Source organism: Schistocerca nitens, chromosome 5 (assembly GCF_023898315.1).
Source record: "Schistocerca nitens isolate TAMUIC-IGC-003100 chromosome 5, iqSchNite1.1, whole genome shotgun sequence".
Classification (NCBI taxonomy): Eukaryota; Metazoa; Arthropoda; class Insecta; order Orthoptera; family Acrididae; genus Schistocerca; species Schistocerca nitens.
In genome coordinates this window covers 80,465,082-80,479,791 of record NC_064618.1, presented here as the reverse complement: position 1 = coordinate 80,479,791, position 14,710 = coordinate 80,465,082, and positions in this window count along the sequence as shown.

Here is a 14,710-nt window from a genome sequence, read left to right as displayed (position 1 = left end):
AATTGATGAATCTACCGACATTTCCGCTACGAAAAATTTGTGTATTTGTGTGCGGTCTTTGATGAAGATAGCTCCAAAATACATACTAAATTTTGGCAGTTGTTACAGCTGTTTGACGAGAAAAATGCAGAGGCCGCTCATGAAGGTGCCACTGCTAATTGTTTGTACGATCTCGTACGTAAAGCCTTGTCAGTACATAATATTCCTCCTGAAAATTTAGTAGGATTTGCTTCGGATGGGTTCAACACAATGATGGGGAAAGATGATTCTGTTGCTAGTCGAATAATTAGAGATTTTCCTGGTATTTTTATACAGAAATGTGTATGTCATTCATTGCACCTATGTGCAAGTGAGGCTTGCAAACAATTACCAAGGCTATGTGAAGACACAGCAGGGATACATTTTCATTCTTTAAACATAATTCAAAAAGAATAGCCCAGTTTGTGGAATTCCAATAGTTTTGTAATGTCGAACCTCACAAGATACTGCATCCGTCTCAAACAAGATGGTTATCTTTGTTAACTGTTGTTTCACGCATTCTACAACAATGTAATCCATTGCAATTACTTTTCACTTGCAAGTGGGAAGAAGAAAGACTGTATGCAACTGAACAGTTAGCAAAGGCATTCAGGGACAACTTTGTACGTGTATTTTTTTATTTCTGGAGTGGATTCTACCGAAATTTGTGTCTCTGAATCAATATTTTCGAAGCGAGAAGTTAGTAATTTGCTCTTTGCATGATAGAATGTGCAAAACGTACAAAGAAATCCTTCTCTGCTATGTCTCCTGATTATATCAATAAAACTGATTTGACAGACACAGATCCAGCAAACCCAGCCCAACTTGTGCCTTATACGCAAAAGTATTTAGGTGTAGGTGTGATGGATTTCATGAGCCAATCTGAAAACATCCCACAAAAATCTAAAGTGACAGATTTCTACTACAGAGTGCAACAGTTTCTTATAGTATCTTGTTGTGAGATACAAAAGCGGTATGATTTCAACAATTCTGTTCTAAAAATGTGCTGCAAGGTCGTCAACGCTTGTTCCACTTATAAAGTCGGTTCAGAGGATTTCTCCAAAAGAAAAAAGGCTTATGCAAATGATTGATGATCAGTGGAGAGCATTGCCACATGCAGAATTTCCCGAAAATCTACGGTCTAAAGCGGTGGACGAATCTTGGGCGTTCGTAAAGAACGCTAGGGACCTTCATGGTAACCAAGAGTTCTCCAAATAGGAATCTTTGTGCTAGATATATTAGTTTTACCACATTCTAGTGCTGATTGTGAGCGGGTCTTTTCAAAAATGAATCTAGTGAAGACACCATTGAGAAATAAGCTACATTCGGGTACAGTCAGCGCAGTAATGCTCACTTCCCAGCGTGTGAAGAATCGTGTACAGTTCGAACCAACCAGTGCAATGATTGCATCAGTGAACACGTCGAACATTTATGCTAAGAAGAAGGAATCTCATCGGGATAGTGACGCCGATTTGCCGATGCTTATTAGGGTGAGTTTAATTATATTATTATTTTTAATTATATTAAGTACACAGTGCTACTTTTCGATCGGGGTTAGCGAATTTTCCTTGTATAAAATCTGTGATGCTTTGGACACTTCCGAGTTTATCTGGTTCTGAACGTATTTTTAGCACTTAGCATCGCGATTAGAGACGTTTTGGTTCGTAATTAGGAGGTTTTATGGACAAAAATTTTAAAAGATGAGAAGACTTTGCCATTCGCGATTGAAAACAAATATTGTGTACGTCATATTATCAGCATTATTGTTTTTGTTTTTTAAGATTATCAATATACGATAATTTTAGATAAAAACGATAATTTTCAATACAAAATGCCATAATTTTATCTTCTGGGGTTGGCAACGCTGCCGGCTCGCCATTGTTGTCACCTCTGCCACGGCTTCATGTCCCCTCCGGTGAGCCATACGTCGAAAGTCGCAACTAATTTTGAACGTATAGTATTATTTTTTCAGCCTTTAATAACCATTCCATAAACCACCTACTGGCCTGAATCGGTCCCTTTGGCCACCAGAAATGAACACTGTGTAAGGTGTTCTCCTATAAAGTAGAAGCTCCGACAGTGCTGATTCTGACATCACAATGCGCGTCGCGCCGCTATTGTTGTCACCAGTGCTGCCGTTGCATAAAATTTAGTCGCTAGCAGGTGTTCCGCTAGATATATAAAATAACGTTCATTAAAAATCCGCTAGATATCGCTAAACTTTCTTCAGGGCTAAGATAATGTCGGGGGCAGGAAATTAAATTTGTAACTTCCTGACAGATTAAAACTGTGTACCGGACCGAGACTCGAACTCGAGACCTTTGCCCGCGAAAGGCAAAGGTCCCGAGTTCGAGTCTCGGTCCGGCACACAGTTTTACTCTGTCAGGAAGTTTCATATTAGCGCACACTCCGCTGCAGAGTGAAAATCTCATTCAATTAAATTTGTTTTCAGCTCTTGGTTATTGCCAGACAATAACGTACTACAAGATATTTTTTAATTATCCGCTTTTGCTTTTATTCTAGCGACACTTTAAAAATTTGGTGTGGAAGAGTAAAAAACACATTAATTTATTGATATATGGTACTGAAAGTGTGTTATTATTTTTAACAACAAAATTACTTCGAACACACAGTTACAAAAATCTGAAAAAAAATTACGTTCATGAACGATACCCTTAAATGTCCCACCCAACCGAAATTGCAAATTATTCGTGTTTCAGGCTTTTGATCTGAAATGACATTATAAAATGTATATTTTTAGCTATTAAAATTTTCTAGTTGTTATTATGTATTTGAGATTATTAATAAAATAAAATATATACACTGTGACATTTTAAGCGTATTACATTGAAAGCCCAGATAATGCACTCATAACTCCAACTTTTTTCATCAGAAATCGGGAAAAAACAGGCTGGTCCACAAAAAAAGTGAAATGCCGCCAAACAATGTATGGGACAGCAAATTTTTTGTCCCAAAGTAAAAGTTTTTCGTAATGGTGCGTACACTGACTGGGCTTTCCATAAAAATGTCACGGTGTATACATTGCGCCTACACAAAAGAAAATATAATTACCTATTAGCTACGTGTTTTTACCTAAATTTCAAAATCATGTAAGAAGTCTCTAGGATCAAAAATTCCGTTAATAGAGAAGAAGTTGAAGCCTCTCCAGTTTCTGTTGGTCTTCGTTTACCGACTTGGTTAATAACATCTTCTGAGAGATCATAAGGCGAGCAACTCATGTTTTTAATACTAAGTTGGTTTCTGATGAGAAGAAGAGAATTTACAGTTTGTGCAAAGAGTCTGTTCCGACGTTTTTTCTTTCTTTTTTTGTCTTTTTTTTACAAAGTTCATGGAGCTAAATATACTTCCCACTTCGGCATTAGAATGTGGCAAGGAGATAGAACAGCGTATATCCTGTAAGGTGTTTAATCCAACTGCACTTTTGTATCGGGCTGCTTTAGTCCAAGAGCGAACAGCACCCGCGTTTAGCGGATTCCAGTCAGTGAAGTGAACAGTTTGCCACTGCTGCAAGATTTTGTCAATTTTATCGTCAGAATATTTCATTTCCTTTTAAGTATCAATTAATGAAGGTCGTTTTTGGATTTCTTCTCCTAAATTCACATTAAAATCAGTAAACCGTTCTTTTATTCTTGCAATACTAACATTGTGATCTACTGGAAGTTTCTGCACATGTGACTCAGAAAGGTATTCGAGATAGGGGACGGTATTGAGGTGGTCGCTAATTTTGAGATCTATGTGATCTTGGTCGGCTGTTTCTGCCGTCGACAAGAGAATTCTTTGGCAGACTAAACGTAGCAAAGCCACCAAAGAACTTAACAGTTTTCAGGGTTTGCTTTTTCACTCCCTATTGTACCTCACCAAGATTAGTTTTCAAAAAGTACATATAGAGTCTATTCTGTTCGTCTGAGTTATTATAAAGCATCTCAACTGTGTAAGATCGATCTTTAGTAGTCATAAAATGCAGTTGTGATAAAATTCTTGCTGTAGCTGGTTTCATAGACAGCGATTGTGTGTCTCACATCTATCATATCTTTAACGGGGCATCACTGCAAGTAATTATCTCAAAAATATTTTTATACTCAATTTGGCGCTTTGACGAGTACGAAAACCAGGTGTAGATTTCAACTATACCGAGTGACAGACACAAGGTATCAAAATAAGATGTGGAAATTTATGTTGCATTTTCAGAAATGCATACACGCTGTGCCCGGAACCAGTCATGGCAGCTGCGTTATCGGTTGCTATCACAATTAAATTTTGTAGTTTGAGGCCATGAACTTTTAATCACTGTATCTGTGCTAATACCATTCCAACGGCATAAGAACTAGCCAGCGACTGCGAAGGTAAAACGCAGACCCTACTTCTTTTTGTTTTAAACCAAAATATCTTAGTACAATCCCGAGGTATTTCGTGATGCTTACATCTGTTGGTTCATCTAATAATAGAGAATATTTTTGATAACCTATGTCACTTAAGAGTTCCTTTTTGAAATGAGTTGATTGAATATACTAGCTCTGAGCATTTGGTTCTCTGTAATTTCATGTCATTTGTCGATTTCGAATCCTTAAAACATTTTTTACACACATTAGTCAAGTGGTCGAGATGGGAAACTGAGCTGTGTTCAGCTACATACAAAGCTGACACAAGAATTTCGTGTTTTCGTCGCTACTGGAGAAAATGTCAGTCGCTTATTTTGAGAAATTAGTTCATATTTTGCGTTTCCAAATGCTTCTTCAAATCATTAATTGTTCCATACATTTCGGACTGGCGATAGCTACAATAGGTTTTAGTTGAGTTACCTGGCACAGGCTTTAACCAATGGTTCCCTTCCCTTTTCTACAACTGCCTGTAGACGTTTCTTTTCTTTTTCATATATATATATATGTTGTGTCTAGTTCCTACAGCATAGACACAATGAGGTAGCTAGGTGCACGCTAAACTAACGCAGACGGGCTTGAAGTTCTGGAACATGAGACTTATTAATGAATAAGAAGAAAAGTACGTAGATGTTACTTAACTTTTATTCTCTTGTTGGAATACATCTCTTGAATAGTAGTAAGCTATAAGCACTGATACAAATGGCGCCTTGCTAGGTAGTAGCTATGGACTAAGCTGAAGGCTATTCAATCTGTCTCTCGGCAAATGAGAGGAAAGCTTCGTACGTCTGGTCGCAAGCTATGTCGTCCGTACAACTGGGGCGAGGTCATGTCCGTATCTTGTGACCTGCCATGTGGTGGCGCTAGGTTTGCGATTACACAGTGGCGACACGCGGGTCCGACATGTACTACAGGACCGCGGCCGATTTAAGTTACCACCTAGCAAGTGTGGTGTCTAGCGGTGACACCACATTCCTCCCCCGCAAATCGGCGAACGGTCGTGAGATAAGGCTTCCGCCCACCGTGGGGAGGACCCCATGTTGACGTATGCAATGAGGTGGGGAGCCTAACAACAGGCGAGGCTGTGCCACCCGCACCCGGCCATTCGGTCCGAGGGGAGCTAGGAAACGCCTGCAAACCTAGTCCAGGGTGCACGTCAACATGAGGTGTATGCGCACGTAACGAGACAAGAGGGGCCGAAGGGTCGACCTCCATGTGGTCGGAGCACCCGACGGGCGAAGACGACATCTGGTCCGGAGCGGGCAAGAGGTCCATGGCGGAGGACGGCTGGTCACGGGAAGCGAGCGGCGGCGCGCGACCCAGGGAGGCGCGTGGCGGCTGCAGCGAAGCGTCCACTGCGGGCGGCGCCGGCGGCAGCTGCGGCGGCGGCGCGACGCCATGAGGCAAAATGGAAGGCAGCGTCGGTAACACCTGGGGATGAGGCGAGCCAGTAGATGGGTCCCCAAGGCGCTGACCTGACGGCAGAACCCAGGCGACGACAGAGGCGCAGCTGATTGAGATGCCGTCGCACCTCACCAGAGGCCCCCAAAACCAAATACATCGCGCGGCCGAGGCAGCGAAGAATGCGCCCTGCGAGCCAAACGCTGGGAACCGCGATAGTTGCGATAATAGACAACGTCGCCAGGAGCAAAAGCAGGAGTCTGCCGCTGCACAGGAACCTGATGCGGCGGATGCAGCAAAGACATCAGGGTGTGATGAGAACGACCATGAAGCAACTCAGCCGGCGAGCGACCATCTCAGGGCTGAGAGCGATACGAAGACAAAAAGAGTAACAATGCGTCCTCCCGAGAATGCGACTCTTTCAATTTCAACATCTGGGACTTGAAAGTCCGGACCAATCGTTCAGCGGCACCGTTTGACTGAGGCGAAAACGGCGCGGATGTCAGATGTTGAATACCATTGGCCTTGCAGAATGACTGAAATTCTGCGGACATGAATTGTGGGCCATTGTCGGAAACAATAGTCTGCGGAAGACCTTCAATGCAAAAGATAGCAGACAAGGCTTGGATTGTGGCAGAAGACGTCGTGGAAGACATCCGGACAACAAAAGGAAAATTACTGAAAGCATCGACCACAACCAACCATCGAGCATTCCAGAATGGACCAGCAAAATCGATGTGCAAGCGTTGCCAAGGGGAAGTGGCTTTCGGCCATGCAAAGAATTTCCGCGGCGGTGCGGAGTGTTGTTCGGCACACGCCACGCAAGAGTAGCACATATTCGTAATCGCAGCATCGATTCCGAACCAAGTACAGTGCTGACGAGCAAGTTGTTTCGTACGCACTATACTCCAATGTCCTTGGTGAAGAAGCTTTAAGACAGAGGACTGTAACGAACGTGGGACTACGACCCGGGATTGATCATTATCGGAACGCAACAACAAAACACCACGTCGTACAAAAAGTCTCTCCTTGTGAGCAAAAAAAACGGCGAACCAAAGGATCTGCAATCCGTGACTTTGACAAGGGCCATTGCGTAGCAACAAAACGCAAAACAGTAGCAAGGACAGGGTCAGCAGCTGTGGCTGTAGCTACACGACGAAAATCAATCGGAAACGATTCGACCACGTCATCGGTTTCCGAATCAATGAACATGCAAGCAAGTTCGGAAGAATCGAATGCTTTATCCTCAGCAACAGGCAAACGGGACAACGCATCAGCGTTTCCGTGCTTAGCAGTGGACCGATACAAGATATCGTAGCGGTATTGCGAGAGAAAAAGCGACCAGCGAATGAATTTCTGCGCTGTACGTGGAGGTACAGGCTTGGTCGGATGAAAAAGCGATGTCAAAGGTTTGTGGTCGGTGATGATGGTAAAGTGACGACCATACAAGAAATCATGAAACTTTGTAACACCAAACACGAGAGCTAGAGCTTCTTTCTCTATCTGGGAATAATTTCTTTGCGCAGATGAGAGCAATTTTGACGCAAAGGCAATAGGGCGATCATGCGAACCATCTTTGTGCGCAAGCACAGCACCGATCCCGAAATCCGATGCATCAACCATCAACAAAAGGGGTTTCTGGGGATCGAAAGGCGTAAGGCAAGTATTTGAAAGTAACGCCGATTTCAACTGGCGAAAGGCGCGTTCACATTCCGTCGTCCAGACGAACGGAACACCTTTACGGCGTAAGCGATGAAGCGGAGCTGAAAGGGAAGAAGCGCGCGGCACAAACCTGTTTGGAAATATTGCTAAAACAATGCAGGGGCGGATGCACACCCGAATGGCAGTCTTTTGAAGCGATACAAGCCAAGATGCGTTTTTACCACCAAGACGCGCTGAGATTCTTCGTCCACAGGTGTTTGCAAGTACGCATCTGCGAGGTCCAATCTTGAAAAATATTTTCCCGGGCACAGTTTGTCAAAAAGATCTTCCGGGCGGGGCAAAGGAAAAGTAGCAGTCACTAGTTGGGGATTCACAGTTGCTTTGAAGTCCACACAAAGTCTCAATTTTCCGGAAGGTTTTGGCAAAATTACTAAGGGTGAGGCCCAGAGAGAAGCCTGCACACGTTCAATTACACCTTGAGATTCTAAATCGTGCAATGTTTTTGCGACCTCATCACGCAATGCGTGGGGAACATTGCGCGCTCTGAAAAATTTCGGTTGCGCGTTGTCTTTCAATTCCAAATGTGCTGCATAGTTCTTAGCGCAACCAAGGCCCGGTGCAAAAATGTCTGCAAATTCTTCACAAAGACTAGAAACACTGGCGGAAGGCACAGTCTGATTCACTGATAGGACCTGATTTACTATAGACATATTAAACAATTGAAACAAATCTAAACCAAACAAGTTCACTGCACTAGAAGAACGAAGAACGTAAAACGATACAAGTTTTGTCTGTCCCTTGTATGTTGCAATAAGGCTGCACTGTCCTAACACAGGGATATGCTGTCCTGAGTAACTATGTAACTTAACATTTGCGGCACGCAATGGCGGGGCGCCCAGTTGTTTGTACGTGTCGTGATTGAGCAATGAAACTGCAGCTCCTGTATCGAGCTGGAATGGGATCACTGTGCCTTCAAAGTCTAAGTCCACAAAAAGTTTATTGTCCTGCTGACGACAAGAGCGACTGTCACTTGCAATTTGAACTGATACAGGTACAGAAGCACTTGCGACTTTACGGGAATTCCGGCGACGTCGACGCACACTTCTTGTGGGACGAACACAGTCACCGTTAGCTAAAGTGTCACTGGACGGGTGGGAATGAACTACATGAATGTCCATGGGCGAAGGTCCACGAGCCTGATTGTCCTGGGGTCGATTCCGGCGCGAAGCAAAAGGCCTGGAATTTGTGTGATTGTCTGATCTAAGCTTTTTCTGGCAAACACTTTGAACATGTCCCTTCTTGTGGCAGTAAAAGCAAATAGCTTGGCGTGACGGGCAATTGTCACGCGAATGTCTAGTTGCACACCTCGGGCATGATTTCACTGCAGTTGCTTGCTTACGCGGCGCACGTGTTTGCGAGCTAGGCTGCCGCTGCTGTGCGGACGGGCGCGAGGGCCGTGTAGCGTCCCGTGCAGCGGGCCCGGCGGGCCGGTGAATGTGACACACTGCTGGCGAAGTTTCAAATGAGTCCTGAGCAAAGTCAAGTGTGTCTTGCCTATCCAATATGTCTATCACTTGTTGAAGGGAGGGATTAACTAGTTTCAAAATCTGTTCCCTTATGCGAACATCAGAAACGTTCTGTGCTATTGCATCACGCACCATAGTGTCTGAATAAGGAAGTCCACAGTCACATTCAAATGCACACTCCCTAGTAAGTCCTTGCAAAGTTGCTACCCACTCCCTATTAGTCTGACCGGCCGTACGTTTTGTACGAAAGAACGTATACCTTTTTGCAACTACATTTACTGTTTCTTTGAAATAGGCATCTAAAGCAGACAAAATTTCGTCGTAGGACAGAGTTGCTACGTCGCGTCGGGGAAACAATTTCACTATCACACGGTAGGTAGACACACCGACACAAGAAAGCAAAAACGGCTGCCGCTCTTTACCTTGAATTCTGTATGCTGCTAGGTGAAAGTTGAACTGGCGAGACCACTCTTGCCAGGTCTCTTCGGCCGCCACGTATGGCCGAAAGGGAGGTGCAGCAGCGTTTTGTGGCAGCGGTAGCGAAGAAGCGGCGGCTGCCGCATCGTTTTGCAGCGCACGTTGACCCTGGACGAGCTGTCCAAGGGCTTCCAATAACGCCTGCGTCTGCTGATTCTGCAAGCGAAAAAATTCGGACAGTACATCTGGAGATTGTGGCGAAGCCATGACACAAACGAATTAATACAAACTCTTTTACTCGTCGCCAAATAATGTTGTGTCTAGTTCCTACAGCATAGACACAATGAGGTAGCTAGGTGCACGCTAAACTAACGCAGACGGGCTTGAAGTTCTGGAACATGAGACTTATTAATGAATAAGAAGAAAAGTACGTAGATGTTACTTAACTTTTATTCTCTTGTTGGAATACATCTCTTGAATAGTAGTAAGCTATAAGCACTGATACAAATGGCGCCTTGCTAGGTAGTAGCTATGGACTAAGCTGAAGGCTATTCAATCTGTCTCTCGGCAAATGAGAGGAAAGCTTCGTACGTCTGGTCGCAAGCTATGTCGTCCGTACAACTGGGGCGAGGTCATGTCCGTATCTTGTGACCTGCCATGTGGTGGCGCTAGGTTTGCGATTACACAGTGGCGACACGCGGGTCCGACATGTACTACAGGACCGCGGCCGATTTAAGTTACCACCTAGCAAGTGTGGTGTCTAGCGGTGACACCACAATATATATATATAACAGCGTAAATTCGACACAATAACCATCGTTACACAATAAAAACATCATTTGTAAACAAATGTAAGAATTAACGACACTCAACATATCGCCACACTAAAATGAATATGTAATTCCAAAAAGTAGAGTTGCCAAACGTATATAACTGTTTTCCATCCAAACTGAGAATAAAAAAGACTAAAAATGTCTTAAAAGAACTAGATTTTAAATTTTTATTCAGCAACATAGAAATGATAGTGGTACCCCAGTCACTCAAGAAGTAGACTATATTTTTCGACTAAATATCCTAAAACTGGATAAGGATCGTTTTCATCATTATCGTCATCGTCACCATGGGAAGAGAAGTTGGTGGTCTCGATTGATATGCTTTAGTTGCCCCAGTTGTTTTGAGAGCTGACCCAGGAAGTACGTAATTATGTCAGCGCCGATATCTTCTGCACAGACTTGCACGATTGCCTAACATGGCGTTTACCACCTCCGTGCGCATTTGATTCCTTATTTTCAGTTTCATAAGATTCAACTGGCTGAATATTCTTTCTACCTCGCCGCTTGTCCAAGGAAGTACGAGCCTTGATAACGAAAAATCTGCAAGTTCTTTGAAAGGATTTTCACGGCTGGCGTCATGTTGTTGTTGTCTTCAGTCCTGAGACTGGTTTGATGCAGCTCTCCATGCTATTCTATCCTGTGCAAGCCTCTTCATCTCCCAGTACCTTCTGCAACCTACATCCTTCTGAATCTGTTTAGTGTATTCATCTCTTCGTCTCCCTCTACGATTTATACCCTCCACGCTGCCCTCCAATACTAAATTGGTGATCCCTTGATGTCTCAGAACATGTCCTACCAACCCATCCCTTCTTCTAGTCAAGTTGTGCCACAAACTTCTCTTCTCCCCAATCCTATTCAATGCCTCCTCATTAGTTATATGATCTACCCATCTAATCTTCAGCATTCTTCTGTAGCACCACATTTCGAAAGCTACTGTTATCTTCTTGCCCAAACTAGTTATCGTCCATGTATCACTTACATACATGGCTACGCTCCATACAAATACTTTCAGAAACGACTTCCTGACACTTAAATCTATACTCGATGTTACCAAATTTCTCTTCTTCAGAAACGCTTTCCTTGCCATTGCCAGTCTACATTTTATATCTTCTCTACTTCGACCATCATCAGTTATTTTGCTCCCCAAATAGCAACATTCTTTTACTACTTTAACTGTCTCATTCCCTAAGCTAATTCACTCAGCATCACGCGACTTAATTCGACTACATTCCATTATCCTCGTTTTGCTTTTGTTGATGTTCATCTTATACCCTCCTTTCAAGACACTGTCCATTCCGTTCAACTGCTCTTCCAAGTCCTTTGCTGTGTCTGACGGAATTACAATGTCATCGGCGAACCTCAAAGTTTTTATATCTTCTCCATGTATTTTAATACCTACTCCGAACATTTCTTTCGTTTCCTTCACTGCTTCCTCAATATACAGATTGAATAACATCGGGGAGAGGCTACAACCCTGTCTCACTCCCTTCCCAACCACTGCTTCCCTTTCATGTCCCTCGACTCTTATAACTGAATTCTGCTTTCTGTACAAATTGTAAATAGCCTTTCGCTCCCTGTGTTTTACCCCTGCCATCTTCATAATTTGAAAGAGAGTATTCCAGTCAACATTGTCAAAAGCTTTCTCTAAGTGTACAATTGCTAGAAACGTAGGTTTGCCTTTCCTTAATCTTTCTTCTAAGATAAGTCGTAAGGTCAGTATTGCCAAACGTGTTCCAGTGTTTCTACGGAATCCAAACTGATCTACCCCGAGGTTGGCTTCTATTAGTTTTTCCATTCGTCTGTACAGAATTCGCGTTAGTATTTTGCAGATGTGACTTATTAAACTGATAGTTCGGTAATTTTCAGGTCTGTCAGCACCTGCTTTCTTTGGGATTGGAATTATTATATTCTTCTTGAAGTCTGAGGGTATTTCGCCTGTTTCATACTTCTTGCTCACCAGATGGTAGAGTTTTGTCAGGATTGGCTCTCCCAAGGCTGTCAGTAATTCTAATGGAATGTTGTCTACTCCCAGGGCCTTGTTTCGACTCAGGTCTTTCAGTGCTCTGTCAAACTCTTGACTCAGTATCATATCTCCCATTTCATTTTCATCTACATCCCCTTCCATTTCCATAATATTGTCCTCAAGTACATTGCCCTTGTATAGACTCTCTATATACTCCTTCCACCTTTCTGCTTTCCCTTCTTTGCTTAGAACTGGGTTTCCATCTGACTTCTTGATATTCGTACAAGTGGTTCTCTTTTCTCCAAAGGTCTCTTTAATTTTCCTGTAGGCAGTATCTATCTTACCCCTAGTGAGATAAGCCTCTACATCCTTACATTTGTCCTCTACCCATTCCTGCTTAGCCATTTTGGACTTCCTGTCGATCACATTTTTGAGACGTTTATAATCCTTTTTGCCTGCTTCATTTACTACATTTGTATATTTTCTCCTTTCATCAATTAAATTCAATATTTCTTCTGTTACCCAAGGATTTCTACTAGCCCTCGTATTTTTGCCTACTAGGTCCTCTGCTGCCTTCACTACTTCATCTTTCAAAGCTACCCATTGTGCTTCTACTGTATTTCTTTCCCGCATTCCTGTCAATTGTACCCTTATGCTCTCCCTGAAACTCTGTACAACCTTTGGTTCTTTCAGTTTATCCAGGTCTCATCTCCTTAAATTCCCACCTTTCTGCAGTGTATTCAGTTTTAATCTACAGTTCATGACCAATAGATTGTGGTCAGAGTCCACATCTGCCCCTGGAAATGTCTTACAATTTAAAACCCGGTTCCTAAATCTCTGTCTTACCATTATGTAATCTATTTGAAACCTGTCAGTATCTCCAGGCTTCTTCCATGTATACAACCTTCTTTTATGATTCTTTAATCAAGTGTTAGCTATGATTAAGTTGTGCTCTGTACTAAATTGTATCAGGCGGCTTGCTCTTTTATTTCTTAGCTCCAATCCATATTCACCTACTACGTTTCCTTCTCTCCCTTTTCCTACTACCGAATTCCAGTCACCCATAACTTAAATTTTTTCTCCCTCCACTATCTGAATAATTTCTTTTATTTCATCATACATTTCTTCAATTTCTTCGTCATCTGCAGAGCTAGTTGACATGTAAACTTGTACTACTGCAGTAGGCGTGGGTTTCGTTTCTATCTTGGCCACGATAATACGTTCACTATGCTGTTTGTAATAGCTTACCCGCACTCCTATTTTTTAATTCATTATTAAACCGACACCAGCATTACCTCTGTTTGATTTTGTATTTATAACCCTGTATTCGCCTGAGCAAAAATCTTTTTCCTCCTGCCACCGAACTTCACTAATTCCTACTATATTCAAGTTTAACCTATCCATTTCCCTTTTTAAATTTTCTAACCTACCTGCCCGATTAAGGGATCTGACATTCCACGCTCCGATCAGTAGAACGCCAGTTTTCTTTCTCCTGATAACGACGTCCTCCTGAGTAGTCCCCGCCCGGAGATCCGAATGGGGGACTATTTTACCTCCGGAATATTTTACCCAAGAAGACGCCATCATCATTTAACAATACAGTAAAGCTGCATGCCCTCGGGAAAAATTACGGCTGTAGTTTCCCCTTGCTTTCAGCCGTTCGCAGTACCAGCACAGCAAGGCGATTTTGGTTAGTGTTACAAGGCAAGATCAGTCAATCATCCAGACTGTTGCCCCTGCAACTACTGAAAAGGCTGCTGCCCCTCTTCAGGAACCACACGTTTGTCTGGCCTCTCAACAGATACCCCTCTGTTGTGGTTGCACCTACGGTGCAGCTATCTGTATCGCTGAGGCACGCAAGCCCCCCACCAACGGCAAGGTCCATGGTTCTTGGGGGGGGGGGGGGGGGCTGCTAATTGAAAATCTCACACCAGAAATCTACAGAATTGTTAACTTTATCTCACTGGTCGACGGTCAATTTTTGCCACTGTGATTCAGTTCTTGCTATTTTATCATTATCCAATTGAGAGCATTCTAAAGGGTAATTAAGGGTTCTTTTATGACTACAAGAGCTTTAAAACTGCAGGCGGAGATAATTTTCGCAGTACTTCGGTGTTATCAGGCGATCTTTGCTGTAATTGTTTGACAAGTAACCAAATTTTACACATATTTCTGTATCATTTTGTTCTTCGTCTTCGGTTATTTTGTTTCTATCCTACGAAATTTTTTTCAAAGGAGTATAGAAAATACGGGTTTGGATCTAGGTGATTTTCGAAATCATTGTCAAAATATTTTAGCCTAACTGGATAAGTGGGAACGACAAATTTCTTAAGAATAGATATAAGAACTATCAATTCATCTAATAATTTGCATGGATCCACACCATTTGACTTGAATTCCTTATTGACTTTCCGAAGACGTCAAATAATGGGATAGTATTAGCGAATATACTAAATTAAGTTCGTCACTGAACATCGAATAGAGCATTTCAGC